Below are 16,027 nucleotides of genomic sequence, written 5' to 3'. Positions count from 1 at the left end.
CACAACACACTCCCTCCCCCCGCCCCCACCCGCCACCCCTCACAGGCAGGGAAAGGGCAGGGGGAAGGCCAGAGAGAGGTTTCTTCTAACACACAGAGAGTAGCTACGTCACGCACACAGGTCTGGAAAACCACGGTGACCGTGCAATGGGAAGCGTGAGTCCACTCACCCATCACCGAATGACAGGAAAGCCAAACGAGAGCCGCTGCTGGCTGGGTGGGGAAGGAAGGGGAGGTGGCACCCGTGTGACGCTTATCCCCGGGCACCGCACCGGACGGAACGACCTTCTCACCGGTTCGTACTCTAGCCTGTCCAGACAGCTAGCCTTTTCTAATAGGCTCTGCCACTCTCTCTCTGGAGCAGGATTCGGGGCATGAGGCGATGAATCTAAACCCTACACACAGGTGTCGGAGGGTAGAGGCATCATCACTCACATGCCTGTGGTGGAGGACCTGGACCCGAGCGTGGCGGTGCACAGTGTGTGTGTGTGTGTGTGTGTGTGTGTGTGTGTGTGTGTGTGTGTGTGTGTGTGTGTGTGTGTGTGTGTGCGGGGCTGGGGGGAGGGCAGGTAGGGAACCCTAGGAGGAAACACAGGGAGAGACGAGGGGCCCCGGCCCAAACAGAGTGGAGGCGTCAGTCAGAGGGGCGATCCTATCGCCCGGGGGTGAAGCATGGTTAGAACCCACAGGCCCGGCGGGCGTACTTCTCTTTGGAGTTCGCACTGGGAACATACGCAGGCACAAGTGCCCCAGCACACACATCGCATCACAGACGGGTAGAGAGGCAGAGCCAGGGGTTCAGGCATGGCAAACACTCTATTCCGTCAACACACACACACACACACACACACACACACACACACACGTTACGGTGTGTGTACAATATCCACAAGGTAAAAGTTTATTCATCCATTCCCCAAAGAATAAGAATAAGATTATGTCAGACAGAGGGAAGTAGATCGACGGACTAGGAGCGCGAGGGGCGGGGGGGGGGGGGGGGGGTTGCCGGCGGCGGAGAAGAACCTAGAACAGGTGATGCCAGGGGAAGACAGACCGGCGGAAAGACAGACAGACAGACCGACCGACCGACCGACCGACCGACCAACGGCACGGCACGTGTTTTCCCTCCTATGTGGATGCTAGACCTAAACTATAACTGGACATGGTAAGCTACACAGCACTCCGGGCAAACAGAGTGTGTGTGTGTGTCCCCGTGTGGGTGACACACATAACGTCCTTTTGTCAGAAGGTGTAACTTCTCTGAGCATTTAAGATATTGCAGAGAAGACATAAGACGTGATATCCCTAAGTGGCACGACTGTGAACGTATTATCACAACCGGACGTGTTAGGATTAAAGCTGGAATTAGGAGGACAGAAACGTACCTGTCATTATTACAAGTATATTTGGTTTAGGATCTTTCAAAACACATTGATGTATCCTTCTGGACACCATGGTCTAGGACCACACCAGTAAATAGCCACTTCAAAGCCAGATCATCGGTTGGATACGTTTCAATTGGTTTATATTGCATCCTCCAATATTTTTTTCTTCTTTTTATTCTATCTTCTCACTAAAGATCCAGTGGCATAAAGCTACTTTTGTTCTCTTCATGTTCCCATAACTGAAGTGATCTGCTTTGTTTTGCAGCTTTCTCAGCTTAATTCACTGAGGCCTATTTAGTCACACATGATGAGAGGTCCAGATACATCTTTGGGGCCACGGATGGCTTTTGTAAAGTCCATTTGGGGAAATAGCAAATATAATCTACCGTGTTCTAAAATTTAACAGATTATCTCTATGGGACCGATAGAAATATCCAGATGTGCCCTGTCAACAGCCAGTTATTTTAACTTACTTAAGGGAAATCAAGTGAATAAAAGTCTATATAGTTCAAGAAATTTTATTCTGATACCTATATAAAAAGTTTACCTGAGTGGGTGAGGACATTTGCATGAAATTTCACCTAGGGCAGCACTTGATATTTATAACTCTCCCTGAACTATTGCATTGCCTGTTTTCCATTTTCTTGGCACTCCTTGAGAAATGTTCCCGTCTCAATCTTTCACCCACTGCAGCCGTGGGACCCTTTTTCATAATACTGACGTAAAGACATTTGTGTTACTGTATATAAATTACAACCGTAAATAAACTGGTACAGTTTGCTCATAAGACGTAATATCCAAACGAATTCCGTGTCCAGAAAATAACGAAAAGAAACACCCCCTGCGGGCCCCCCTCCCCCTCCGCTCGGCCCTCCCTTCAAGAAAATTTCCTTGTTTGCTGTGGTTTCATTTTGTTTTGTTGTAAATAAAGCCGCAGAAGAGAGCCGGCGATACCTCATCGCGACTCTCGCGAGAGTCTGCGAGACTCTCGCGAGAGTCGCCAGCCTCCGCCATCAGCCCCGAATCACTCCCTGTCACTCCACACGGTGTCCAGTAGGTGGCACCCCGAAACAAGGAAAAACAACGTCAGGCCCAAGATCGATCCAGACCGAACCGACACTTTAGGAAGGTCTTGTGAGGAAGGAACACCTCCCCCTCACCCGCGCGCGCGCGCACACACACACACACACACACGCACGCGCACACACACACACACACACACACACACACGCACGCGCACACACACACACACACACACACACGCACGCGCACACACACACAGACACAGACACACACACACACACACACACACACACACACACACACACGCCCCAGCATCCCCGCCCACACAGGTCATGAATGGCAAACCCCTATCGCACAGAGAGACAGACAGACAAAGCACACCGGGTGTGGAGAGAGACCGCAGATGAAAAACAAAAACAAAACCAAAAAACATTTTCCTGGCTTGACCCATGAATGGGCCTGGGCTGGCATTCTGTCCTCTGGGATCTACAGTCAATCCATGGCGGGTCTCGCCTCTCTCCTCATCACTGTAATCCTATCTGATATTTGCCAGAGCCGAACGTGCAGTGGGGACACTTTGGTTCATCGATCTAAACTAGGGGCCGGGGGGGGGGGGGGGAGGGTGGCGGGCGCGGAGGGGAAGCCTAGGAAGTCTGTTGCTATAGTTGGTGGCGGCGGCGGCGGCGGCGGCGGCGGCGGCGGTGGTGGCAGTGCAAAGTGTGGGGGGGGGGAGGGGAAGAGGTAGATCACATGCTGCCATGCGTGCCTGTGTCTGTGTGGTAGGAAACAGCAGCAAAGATCAAGGGGTGCAGGGTGTGTGTGTGCACGCCCCAATCCTGGGACTTGAACTCAGAGCCTGAGTGCTGTCCCGTGGCTCTTGTGCTCAAGACTGGCACTCTGGGGCTGGCAAGGTGGCTCAGTGGTAGAGCGCTTGCCTTGCGTGCATGAGGCCCCGGATTCGATTCCTCAGCACCACATAAGCAGAAAAAAGCCGGAAGTGGCATTGTGGCTCAAGTGGTAGAGTGCTAGCCTTAACCTGAAGAGCTGAGGGACAGCGCCCAGGCCCAGAGTTCAGGCCCACGACCGGACACCCCCTACCCCGTGCCAAAAAAAAAAAAACAGAGAGACTGGCAGTCTGCCATTTGAGCCAAAACTCCACTTCTGGCCTTTGGGTTGCTTAATTGAAGACATGAGGCTCACCAAAGTGCAATGCCTATATACCTCTGATCACATAAGAAGTCTTCCCCTTTCTTTGTGTTTGTTATCATCGACGTTATTTTGTTTTCTCTCCCCCCCCCCATTGTTTCTTCCTTCATCTATTTCCGGGAGGGGCAAGAAATGGAGGGACCCAGGATGAAGAAGTGCAACAGTGGCACTCACTAGACACTATGTTGACACACAACCTGTGGCTGGGGAACAAACAGAACTTGAGGGAGGGAAAATCTGTGAGAGAGCCAGGGAAGGGGTGACATTGTCCAAAAAAAATGTACTCTTTTTTTGGGTGTGGGGGGAAATGGGAGGGCAGGAATGGAAACAAAGGAGGAGGCAGCAATGCTTGATAAGAAATGTACTCATTTCCTTGCTCTTGCTCCTGTCATTGTAACCACTCTGTAAGTATTTTCACAATTAAAACAACTCATTAGCCGGGCGCCGGTGGCTCACGCCTGTAATCCTAGCTACTCAGGAGGCTGAGATCTGAGGATCGCGGTTCAAAGCCAGCCCGGGCAGGATAGCGCCCAAGCCCAGAGTTCAAGCCCCACGAGAAAAAAAAACAAAAACAAAAACAAAAAAAAAACTTATTAATTAAAAAAAAATGTACTCTTCCTACCCCACTTATGTAATGTAATCTTTCCTATCCTTTTTTTTTTTTGGGGGGGGGGGGTCGGTGGTGTTTCTTAAACTCTGGGCCTGGGTGCTGTCCCTAAACTCTTCAGCTCAAAGCGAGCGCTCTACCGCTTGAGCCACAGCGCCACTTCCGATTTTCCAGTGCCTTATTGGAGATAAGAGTCTGGTGACTTTCCTGCCCTGGCTGGCTTTGAACCGTGATCCTCAGCTCTCAGCCTCCTGAGCAGCTAGGATTACAGACGCGAGCCACCGGTGCGGACTGGCATACTTTAACCGTTCTGTATGTCACCATTTCCCTAACAATTTGTAAAAAAAAAAAAATCAAGAGAGAGGGCGGGGGAGATAACAACCCCTCACGCCTGAGAAGTGAAACCCAACGGGCTTCTAACCGATCTGAGATTCTTTGAAGGTTTTTGCGATGTTAATCACAATCACAAACACAGACGGACAGTTTCTCCAGTCACTCCTTTAGAGGAACGGGGAACAGGGACAGGGAGAAGAGAGGCAGATCCTGGCCTGACCTAGGCGGGAAGATGGAGGGGAGACAAGACTCCTGAACTCCTTTTTCCCCCTCACTCTCCTCCGTCCAGAGGGTGGGAGCTTAGGGGTCGGCCACGGGGACATCCCACGGTCACAGTCATGCCTCCCGGAGGGGCAGAGGGCAGAGCACAGGCAAGCATGCCAGCTTCCCCGCCCGCCCCTCCCATTCTGTCCCTGGCGGGCTTGGGCGGGAGGCATACTACTGGCAGCGGGCGGGTGGAAGCAGTCTGACAACTCCATCTTGCAGGAAGTCAGTGGCTGCTGGTGGTAGGCAGGGAGGGTCCCAGCAGAAAAAGACCCGAGAGAGAGCGCGCAGGCTTTTCCTGCCCAAGGGCAAAAGAGGCCACTTTTGTAAAGACGGGGAGGGGGAGGGGAGGCTGATTCACTCCCCCCCCCACCCCACCCCGCGCGCTAATGAAGTTACAGGAGCTGAGGGCTGGGCGCCCCTCCCCACCCCGCAGGAGTGTTTCGCAGCGGACTCAGGGCAGGGCGGGGGGTGGGGGTGGGGTGGGCTGGTTTAAGCCTGGAGCCCCAGTCAACTCAGGAACTTCTTGCAACTTTCCTTTGTCTTGTAAATGTCGTCATGGCAACGATTTAAGCGCCCTGGCGGCGGGGGGGGGGGGGGCGGTGGGGGTGGGGGGAGGGGGGGAGGAGAAAGAAGAAGAAACAAACACGCACACCCCGAGCCGGCCTGCCTGAGTTGAGGCCTTGAATTTCAACCTCAGTAGGGCCACTAAACTAATAAAAATCGTTCTAAGAAACTATTGACAGAGGACCCTCCGGGTAGGGTGATTAGGCTCTGTACCCGTGAGGCGAGGTGGCCGTGTGTTCCAGCTTTGTGCCAAGATGTTGCCTTATCTCGGCCTATCTTCCTTCCCAGAATTGAACACAGAGGCAAGCAGGATAATTTCCAGGGGGAAATGAGGCCTGGGAAAGCACCACCAGGAATTCAGAGACAAGACAGCCGGACAGCTTCCTAATGAATGGCTCCAGTGAAGTCACATACACATCCTATTTTCTTCACTTTTCAGTCCCTCATAAACGAATAGTTATTAGGAAAGAAAACTAATAGGTGGGGGTGGGTGGTGGAAGGGAAAAGAGCAGCTCCCTTCCTCTGAGCTTTTGCCCAAACAATGAGTATACTGTGGGAACGGAGCAAAGAGTTTCCTCAAAGAAAGGAGGAAACTTACACCGGGGAGGGAAGTAAATTTTAAAAAGAAACAGAGCATGGGTCAAACCACCCCCCCCCCCCATGCATGCATGGGAAACCAACAGAATCATCTCTTAAACCCTACTACAGGCTCAAGGTAGAGAGTTTACTTTGTTTCTCTTTCCTCTGCGTGTTTTCAAGGTTTCACTTTCATTTCTGGGCACATAACCATTGGGCCTTGCCTCGGTGGGTGTTTCTCCCCCTAAAAGTATCTATCCTGTCTTTTGGGCCTTACTGTGTGTGAGTGAGTGAGTGAGTGAGTGAGTGAGTGAGTGAGTGAATGAGTGAGTGAGTGAGTGAGTGAGTGAGTGAGTGAGTGAGTGAGGCAGCCAGGCAGCCAGCCAAGCAGCCAGCCAAGCAGCCAGCCAAGCAGCCAGCCAGGCAGTCAGTCCAGAGATCTAATTTCTCCCCTATTTTAAACATACCTTTTGCATATGAGAGAGAAAACACACTAAACTGGTTTTTTTCTATAGGAACATATATGTGAATACATTCACCATGGAGTGAAAAGATAGAGTTGCTTCCAAATGATATGTACAGCAGAATACCAACACATCGAGATGACTTCTGCAAGAAGCCAAGGCCCACTTTTGCAATCCCATAATGAGGAAGCCTCAGTCAGTGGCCTGGTTTGAGTCCAGGCCTCCACTTAAAAACGACCTTTACTTTGTGTTTTTATTTTTCCCTGTTTTCTTTTCCTTTCTATGACCTCTCCCCCCAACTCCCCACCCCCTTCCCTCCACAGGTCTCTCTTTCTCCTTTTCTTTCTCTGTAGTTTGAGCCTGAGAGTTACTTAATTCCCGAACTTCTGGGTTTTCCTTAGATCTGGTAACCTGGTGGACATAAAAATTTGGGAAAGCCTCAAAACAGTCACCCACACCCCATGAAAAATAATCATGCTTGTCGCCAAAAGCTTTTAAATGAGAAAACAGTGGTCAAGTGAAGCAAATGAAGGCTGTAATAGCCACCATGTTTCTAGACTACTGTACCAAGTTTTTAAAATATATATATATACTTTTAAATATATTTTTATTGTAAAAATACTGTACAGAGAGGTTACAATTACATGGGTAAGATAATGAGCACATTTCTTATAAGCATTGTAGCCTCCTGCTTTGTTTCCCCTTTCCATCCCTTCGTATCCTCCCCCCCCCCTCCCCCCCCCCCCCCGTCCCTCCCCAAAGTTGTAAAGTTCGTTTTTCGACATAACGACTTGTATATCTCATTGTTTCAATGGGTCCTCCTGTATCCCTGTTTTAACAATTTGTTTTTTCCCTTCCCCTCCACATATATCAACACCAGGATTTTTTTTTTTTATTAAGCAAAACAACTCAGTTATTCAGCTGTGAGTATGTCCATACAAACAATATGCAGGAGCCTTCCATGCTTGACTGGCCAAAAAAGGGGGGAGAGCTAGGAAGGTGGCTTAGTGGTAGAGTGCTCGCTCGCCTTGCAAGCATGAGGCCCTGGGTTTGATTCCTCAGCACTATATAAACAGAAAAGGGGATCAGTGGCACACTGTGGCCCAAGTGGCAGAACAGTTGTGAGCCTTCAGATGAGCAGAGAGACAGCACCCAGACCCAGAGTTCAAGCCTCACGCCCGACAACAAAAAAACTGAAAATAATAAATATATATGTGTGTATCACACTATATGTAAGCATATATATATATATGTATGTGTGTGTATAAATATATATTGGTATATGTATGTATATGCATGTGTGTGTGTGTGTGTGTGTCTGTGTCTGTGTGTGTGTGTGTGTCTGTGTGTGTGTCTGTGTAGAGAGAGAGAGAAAGCCAGAAGTGGTGATGTGGTTCAAGTGATACAGTGCTAGACTTGAGCAAAAGAAGTTGAGTGACAGTGCTGAGGCCCTGACTTCAAGTCTCAGTATTGCCCACCCCCCCAAAAAAAAATAAAGAAAAAGGAGAGAGAGAGAGAGAGAGAGAGAGAGAGAGAGAGAGAGAGAGAGAGAGAGAGGGTGGGGGGAAGAGAGAAAGTAAAAAACGAAGGAAGGAAGGAAGGAAGGAAGGAAGGAAGGAAGGAAGGAAGGAAGGAAGGAAGGAAGGAAGGAAGGAATGGTCAATGACCTGTTTTTCTTACCTGTAGAGAAATGCCCCAAACATCTAGAAATTCAGGTTGGGGCAAAGATAAAACAACTAACTATCTGTACATAACTCAGCTGCCACATCCCTCCCCCCCCCCCTGCCTGTTTAACCCTGAAAACACCCATGAAGTCAAGGAGCTGTGTAGGTCTCTCTCCCTTCAAGAGCACCCACACTGTATTAGAGTATGTCCTTGTCTGTCTGTCTGTCTGTCTGTCTGTGCCTTTTTGGGGGGTCTGGTTGTCTGCTTGCCTGCTTGCTTACTTACTCCATAAAAACTCCACCAGAGTGACTCCTCCAGAAATTCTTATTCAATGATCGAAATCAAGGGTCCTAAGGGAAGAGTCCCTACATGGAAGGGTAAAAAGTCACTAACCCTCACCTGTGTTTGGTGACAAGAAGAACTCCATACCAATTGTCTACCTTAATACATGAGGGCAGGGCAGGGAAGGAATAAATTTATTCAGGTGATCTAGTCAGTCACACTGATGGGTCTCTAGGGCTCCCCCTCCATGTCTCCGTCTGTCTGCCTCTGTGTGTGTGTGAATGTGTGTGTGTGTGTGTGTGTGTGTGTGTGTGTGTGTGTGTATCTCAGATCTAGTTGGACTTGTGGACCTCTCACTCCCCCTTCCATCTCTTACTCTGTGTGTCTTTCCATCGGTCTCTGGGTCTCTGTCTCTCTGTCTCTGTCACTCCTCTCTGTCTCTCTGTCTGTCTCTCCTGTGTCTCTGTCCTCTCCCCTCCCCCACCCCTTGCTTTTCTTTGTGGACTCAAGGCAGAACTGTATTTCAGGCCCAGTGGCCTCTGCTTACTCAGCTTGCCAGCCTGGAACCCGCCAGAGGCAACTTCTTCCTTGGTGTCCCCGAAGGAAGGAGGGAGCAGGAACCGGTGCCCCAAAAGAGACTCTTATCTCCAATGAATCACCCGCCTGGCCACCCGCCCGCCCGTGTCAACCCACACAGAATATGAAAGCCACACATGAGCTCAAGAACATGCAAAGACTCAGTTTAGAGGAGTCTCATGTTGAACATGGAGACTCGGTCTGTAAACAAGATGGATGCCGCTGCCATCTCTGCTGCCATTTAGACCCGAGTTTTTAGGGAAGCTGTCTACCACCCACATTCCCAGTCCACTTCCTTGAGAATGTCTCAAGGATGGATGGCTAATTTTACTAAATCATCACCTGGTTTCCCGAAGGAGAAAATGCCTCTGCACACCCCCCCCTGCAGATCCCTTCCCAAGGCCCCACGTCTGGGCGGGGGAGGGGGGAGATAAAAAAAACAACAACCAAAAAGCATGTAAATAAGCCGGGCGCTGGTGGCTCACGCCTGTAATCCTAGCTACTCAGGAGGCTGAGATCTGAGGATCGCGGTTCAAAGCCAGCCCGGGCAGGAGAGACCTATAGACTCCGATCTCCAATAAACCACCAGAAAACCGGAAGTGGTGCTGTAGCTCAAGTGGTAGAGCGCTCGCCTTGAGCTGAAGAGCTGAGGGACAGCGCCCAGGCCCAGAGTTCAAGCCCCAAGGCCGACAAAAAAAAAAAAAAAAAAAAAAAAGCACGTAAATAATAAGTGGATATACGTATATTTATATGTGTGTATCACACTATGTATAAGTATATATATATGTGTGTGTGTGTGTGTGTATGTATATATATGTATAAATAAATGAACATATGTGTGCTTATACGTATATACATATATGTATAAATAAATGAATGTGTTTATATATGTATATGCATATAAACACATATATATGTATAGATATATACATACACGCATACTCACGCACACACACGCACGCACACACACATAGATATATATAGATATATGTAGATGTATATCTATATCAATAGATAGATAGATAGATAGATAGATAGATAGATAGATAGATAGATAGATAGATAGATAGATATCACGTACATAGACATAAGTAGCGCTGTGGCTCAAATGGTACAGTGCTAGACTTGAGCCGAAAAAGCTGAGTGTCTGAGTGACAGTACTCAGGCCCTCACTTCAAGACCCAGGATTGCCCACCCCTCCAAAAAAATAGAGAAAAAGGAGAGAGAGAGAGAGAGAGAGAGAGAGAGAGAGAGAGAGAGAGAGAGAGAGAGATGGTGGGGGAAAAAAGAAAGAAAGGAAAGAAAAAAGGAAGGAAGGAAGGAAGAGTCAGTGACCTCTTTCTCTTACCTGTAAAGAAATGCCCCAAACATCTAGAAATTCAGGTTGGGGCAAAGATAAAACAACTAACTATCTGTGCATAACTCAGCTGCCACATTCCCCCCCCCCCCCCCCGCTTTAACCTTGAAAACACCCATGAAGTCAAGGAGCTGTGTGGGTCTCTCTGTCTGTCTGACTGTGTCTGCCTTTTTTTTTTTTTGGACTGGTTGTCTGGTTGCCTGGTTGCCTGCTTGCTTACTCCATAAATTCTTTTTTTTTTTTTTTAATTTTATTTTATTTTATTTGAGAACATACTGTACAGAGGGGTTACAACTACATGGGCAGGATAATGCACACATTTCCTACCAAGCATTGCAGCCTCCTCCTTTGTTTACACTTCATCTCCCTTCCCAGCCACCCCCCTCCCCCCAACCCAATCCTTCCCCCTTCCCCGCCCCCCCACCGTAAAGCTCCTTTTTCACACGACATTTTGTACTTCTCATTGTTGCAACAGGTCCACCTGAATCCTTAAACGACTTGTTTGTCCCCATCTCCCCCATAAGTTGTACTGACATCAAATATAGTGAAAGCGGGGGTTACACTGTGGGGGGGGGGGGGACATACAAAGCAACAAAGAAACAATCCTATAAATGCGTTAGCCTATAAATGCGTTAGAAACACGTGCATGAAAAAAAAACCATTAAAATACATATTCAAGGGTTCGTTTTCCTAACATCACATTATCTGACCTTTTCCACTTGACTCATACATATACTAGATATTGCAAATAAGGGAAACCATGGGACCTATGTTTCTTTGGGCCTGGCTTACTTCACTTAATATAATTTTTTCCAAGCCTTTCCATTTCCTAACAAATGGGGAAATGTCATTCTTTCTGATTCCTCCAGAAATTCTTATTCAATGATTGAAATCAAGATCAAGAGTCCTAAGGGAAGAGTCCGTACATGGAAGGGTAAAAAGTCACTAGCCCTCACCTGTGTTTGGTGACAAGAAGAACTCCATACCAATAGTCTACCTCAATACATGAGGGCAGGGCAGGGAAGGAATAATTTATTCAGGTGATCTAGTCAGTCACACTAATGGGTCTCTAGGGCTCCCCCTCCATGTGTCCCTCTGTCTGTCTGTCTCCGCGTGTGTCCGTCTCCGTGTGTGTGTGTGTGTGTGTGTGTGTGTGTGTGTGTGTGTGTGTGTGTGTGTCCGTCCGTCCATCCGTCTGTTTGTTGATTCAGGGGAATCTAGTTGGACTTGTGGATCTCTCGTTCCCCCTGCAGCTCTTTCCCTGTGTGTCTTTCTGTCGGTCTCTGGGTCTCTGTCTCTGTCTGTGTGTCTGTCCCTCTTTGTCTCTGTCTCTGTCTGTCTCTCCTCTCTGTCTCTCTGTCCTCTCCCCTCCGCCCACCCCCCCCCCCCCCCCCGCTTGCTTTTCGTTGTGGACTCCAGGAAGAAATGTATTTCAGTCCCAGCGGGGCTCTGCTTACTCTGCTTGCCAGCCTGGAACCCACCCGCCAGCGGCAACTTCTTCCTTGGTGTCCCTGAAGGAAGGAGGGAGCAGGAACCGGTGTCTTATCTCCAATGAATCGCACACCCCACCCCGCTCGCTCGTCCGCTCGCCCGCCCGCCGGCCGGCCGTGTCAACCCACGGAGAACATGAAAGCCCACATGAGCTCGTGCACACTCGGTCTGTAAACAAGATGGATGCCGCTGCTGCCATTTAGGCCCGAGTTTTTAGGGAAGCTGTCTACCACCCAGACACATCCCCAGCCCACTTCATTGAGAATGTCTCAAGGAGGATGGCTGAAGGATGGATGGCTAATTTTACTCAATCTCTCTTTCTTCTTCTTTTGCCAGCCCCTAGACTGGCAAAACAAGTGGGGGAGGGCTGGGAAGGTGAAGAGCACACACACACAGAGAGAGAGAGAGAGAGAGAGAGAGAGAGAGAGAGAGAGAGACAGCACCCAGCCCCAGAGTTCAAGCCTCACACCCGACACACACACACACAAAAACATGAAAATAGCTGGGCGCTGGTGGCTCGCGCCTGTAATCCTAGCTGCTCCGGAAGCTGAGATCTGAGGATCTCGGTTCAAAGCCAGCCTGGGCACGAAAGACCGTGAGACTCTTATCTCCAATAAGCCACTCAGAAAACCGGAAGTGGTACTGTGGCTCAAGTAGTAGCGCCCTAGGCTTGAGCTGAAGAGTTGGGGGACAGTGTCCAGGGCCAGCCAGGGTTCAAGCCCCACGTCCCGGGAAAAACCAAACCAAAACACAAAACAAAACCAAAAAAAAACAAAAATCATGAAAATAATAAGGCAATGTGTGTGTGTGTGTGTGTGTGTGTGTGTGTGTGTGTGCGCGTGCGTATCACAGTATATATGTATGTGTATAAATATATGTGTGCATGTATATATACACATATGTGTATAAATATATATGTGCACGTATATATACACATGTGTATAAATAAACGAATAGATGTGTGTTTATACATATATACGTCTATGTATAAAATGAATATGTATAATATATATTACACACACACACACACACACACACACACACACACACACACGCCACGTACATAGTACATAGACAGATAAAGCCAAAAGTGGAGCTCTGGTTCAAGTGATAGACTGCTAGAATTGAGCCAAAAAAGCTGAGTCGCTGAGTGACAGTGCCTTGACTTCGAGTCCCAGGATTGCCCACCTCCCCCCCCCCATAAAAAAGAGAAAAAGGAGAGGGGGGGCACACAAAGAAAGAAAGAAAGAAAGAAAGAAAGAAAGAAAGAAAGAAAGAAAGAAAGAAAGAAAGAAAGAAAGAAAGAAAACAAGCGTTAATGATCTGTTTATCTTATCTGTAAAGAAATACCCCAAACATCTAGAGTTGAGATTGGAGCAAAGATAAAACAACTATCTGTGCATAATTCAGTTGCCACATTCCCCCCGACCCCCCACTTTAACCCTGAAAACACCCATGAAGTCAGGAGCTGTGTGGGTCTCTCTGTCTGTCTGTCTGTCTGTCTGTCTGTCTGTGTCTGCTTTTTTTTTTTTTTTTTTTTGTGGTCGGGTTGTATGGTTGTCTGGTTGCCTGATTGCTTACTCCATAAAACTCCACCAGAGTGACTCCTCCAGAAATTCTCATTCAATGATCAAAATCAAGGGTCCTAAGGGAAGAGTCCCTACATGGAAGGGTAAAAAGTCACTAGCCCTCACCTGTGTTTGGTGACAAGAAGAACTCCATACCAATCGTCTACCTTCATACATGAGGGCAGGGCAGGGAAGGAATAAATTTATTCAGGTGATCTAGTCAGTCACACTGATGGGTCTCTAGGGCTCCCCCTCCATGTCTCCCCCTCTCTGCCTGTCTGTGTGTCGGTCTCTTGTCTTTGCCTCTGTGTGTGTGTGTGTGTGTGTGTGTGTGTGTGTGTGGTGGGGGCATGTGTGCCTGTTCCTGTTTGTTGATTCAGGTGATCTAGTTATACTCCCCATCTCTCCCTCTGTCTGCCTGTGTGTCGGTGTGGTGTGTGTGTGTGTGTGTGTGTGTGTGTGTGTGTGTGTGTGTGTGTGTGTGTGTGTGTGTGTGTCTGTCTGTCTGTCTGTCTGTCTGTCTGTCTGATTATTCAGTTGGTGTAGTTAGATTTGTGGATCTCTCGCTCCCCCTCCATCTCTTCCCCTGTGTGTCTTTCCGTCGGTCGCTGGGTCTCTGTCTCTCTCTGTCTCTGTCTCTGTCTCTGTCTCTTTCTCTCTGCCTCTCTGTCTCCTGTCTGTCTCTGTGTCCCCCCTCCCCGCCTCCCCGCCTCCCCGCCTCCCCGCCTCCCCTCGGTCTTGCTTTTCCTTGTGGACTCCAGCGGGGCTCTGCTTACTCTGCTTACTCAACGTGGACACTCGGTCTGTGAACAAGATGGATGCCGCCGCCGCCATTTAGGCCCGAGTTTTTAGGGGAAGCTGTCTACCAACCCAGACACATTCCCAGCCCACCTCCTTGAGAATGTCTCAAGGATGGATGGCTAATTTTATTCAATCATCATCTGGTTTCCGGAAGGAGAAAATGCCTCTGCTCACCCCCACCCCGCAGTTCCCCTCCCCGGGTATCCTGCACACGAGAGATGGCAGTCCTTGTGATATCTGAGCTGCCACACCACACCACACCACACCACACCACACCACACCACACCACACCACACCACACCACACCACACCACACCACACTGTGGCAGAAAGTTCCTCCTATGGATTGTCTGGCCTCAGGAATTGACTCTCTCCCCGAGCCGAGGCCCCTTTTCCTTGGGAAAGAAGGATGTCCATGAGGACAAAAATAAGACCGAAAACAGAGCAAACTTATCCATAAGACAGGTAGGGCACGAAACCTTTCGGCCGGTCGGTAAAGAAAATCCCCAGGCAAAGGCTCACCGGCCGGGTGGTGCCGGTGGCAGCAGTGGCTCACTGCCCATCATCCGTCTGAGGTGCTGAGCGAGGGGGCTGAGACCTGAGGATAGTGGTTCATAGCCCGCCCGGGCAGGAAAGTCCATTTGAGACTCTTCATCTCGATGGGTCACCCAAAACGCCAGAAGTGGAGGTGGACTTGGGGGAAAATGCCCTAGTGAAGATTTCCTCGGGGCTGAATTAGTACTACCGTGTCGTCATGCAAGAGCACGAGCTCGCAGAGGACAGTACCGTACCTCTGGTTCCGGGCGGGCAGAACCCGGTGCGGGGGGGGGGGGGGGGGGGAATCCCAGAGGTGGACTGGGCTGGGAATGTGTCTCAGCGTGCTTGAAGCCCTGGGTTCAATTCCTCAGTACCACCTAAACAGAACAAGCCAGAAGGGGCTCGAGTGGTAGAGCAGTGACCTTGAGCATAAAGAAACTCAGGGACAGTGCTCAGGCCCGGAGCCCAAGCCCCAGGACTAGGCCAAAAGGAAAAAGGAAAAGCAAATGACGATAATAATGAATGATAACAACCTATATGTATGTGTATGTCAGAACTCTCACTACCCACTACCGGGTAGGCGAGGACTGACCGACTGAGCGAGTGACTGACCCGACCCGTGTTTTGCCCCTCCCGCCGCCCCATCCACCTTGTCGACGGCGAACGCGCGCCATCTAGTGGTGGTTTTGTGAATTGCAGTTTTCTCTCATGAAATGCATGAAAAAGAAACCGCGCACTGACTGACTGACTGACTGACTGAGAAAACCGGCCTTATGTCCTTCTCTTCCAGGCCCAGGCTGGCTGGTCCCGAGAGAGACTGCCTTCTTTTTCAGAGAAGGGGTGGGGGTGGGGATGATGATGTGCCTCGTTGGAGTATGGGGCCCATGCATAGGCAGGCAGGCAGGGTCGGAGTGGGACCGTTGTGTGTTGGAGCGCCAGTAGCTCAAGCCCCAGGATTGACTGGCAAGTCGAGAGGAAAAGGAGGGAGGGAGTGCTGGCGGGCGGGCGGGAGAGAGAATTCAAACGAGAGAGAGAGAGAGAGAGAGAGAGAGAGAGAGAGAGAGAGAGAGACAGACAGACAGACAGACAGACAGACAGACAGACAGACAGACAGACAGACAGACAGACAGAGACAAAGAGAGACAGAGAGAGAGAGAAATAGAGAAACAGAGAAACAAGAGACAGAGAGACGCGGTGAACTGGTCCGGCTGGCCTACATGCTCTGTCGCATCCGATCTTTGAGTTTCCTCCCTCCCCCCCCCCACCCGCTTTGGATGTGTGTGGGCGCGCGGGTGCGCGCGCGCGGGTGCGCGCACGCACGCACAC

At 49.7% G+C, this 16,027-nt stretch overlaps 1 pseudogene; it reads left to right on the top strand.

Annotated features, from left to right (window-relative positions):
• Positions 1–14,918: 14,918 nt before the first annotated feature.
• LOC122126434 overlaps positions 14,919–16,027 on the top strand; it is a 3,704-nt pseudogene continuing 2,595 nt past the window's right edge.

This window comes from Dipodomys spectabilis, unplaced genomic scaffold (genome assembly GCF_019054845.1).
Source record: "Dipodomys spectabilis isolate Male_0828 unplaced genomic scaffold, ASM1905484v1 ptg000278l, whole genome shotgun sequence".
Classification (NCBI taxonomy): domain Eukaryota; kingdom Metazoa; phylum Chordata; class Mammalia; order Rodentia; family Heteromyidae; genus Dipodomys; species Dipodomys spectabilis.
This window is presented reverse-complemented; position numbering and strand designations above follow the sequence as displayed.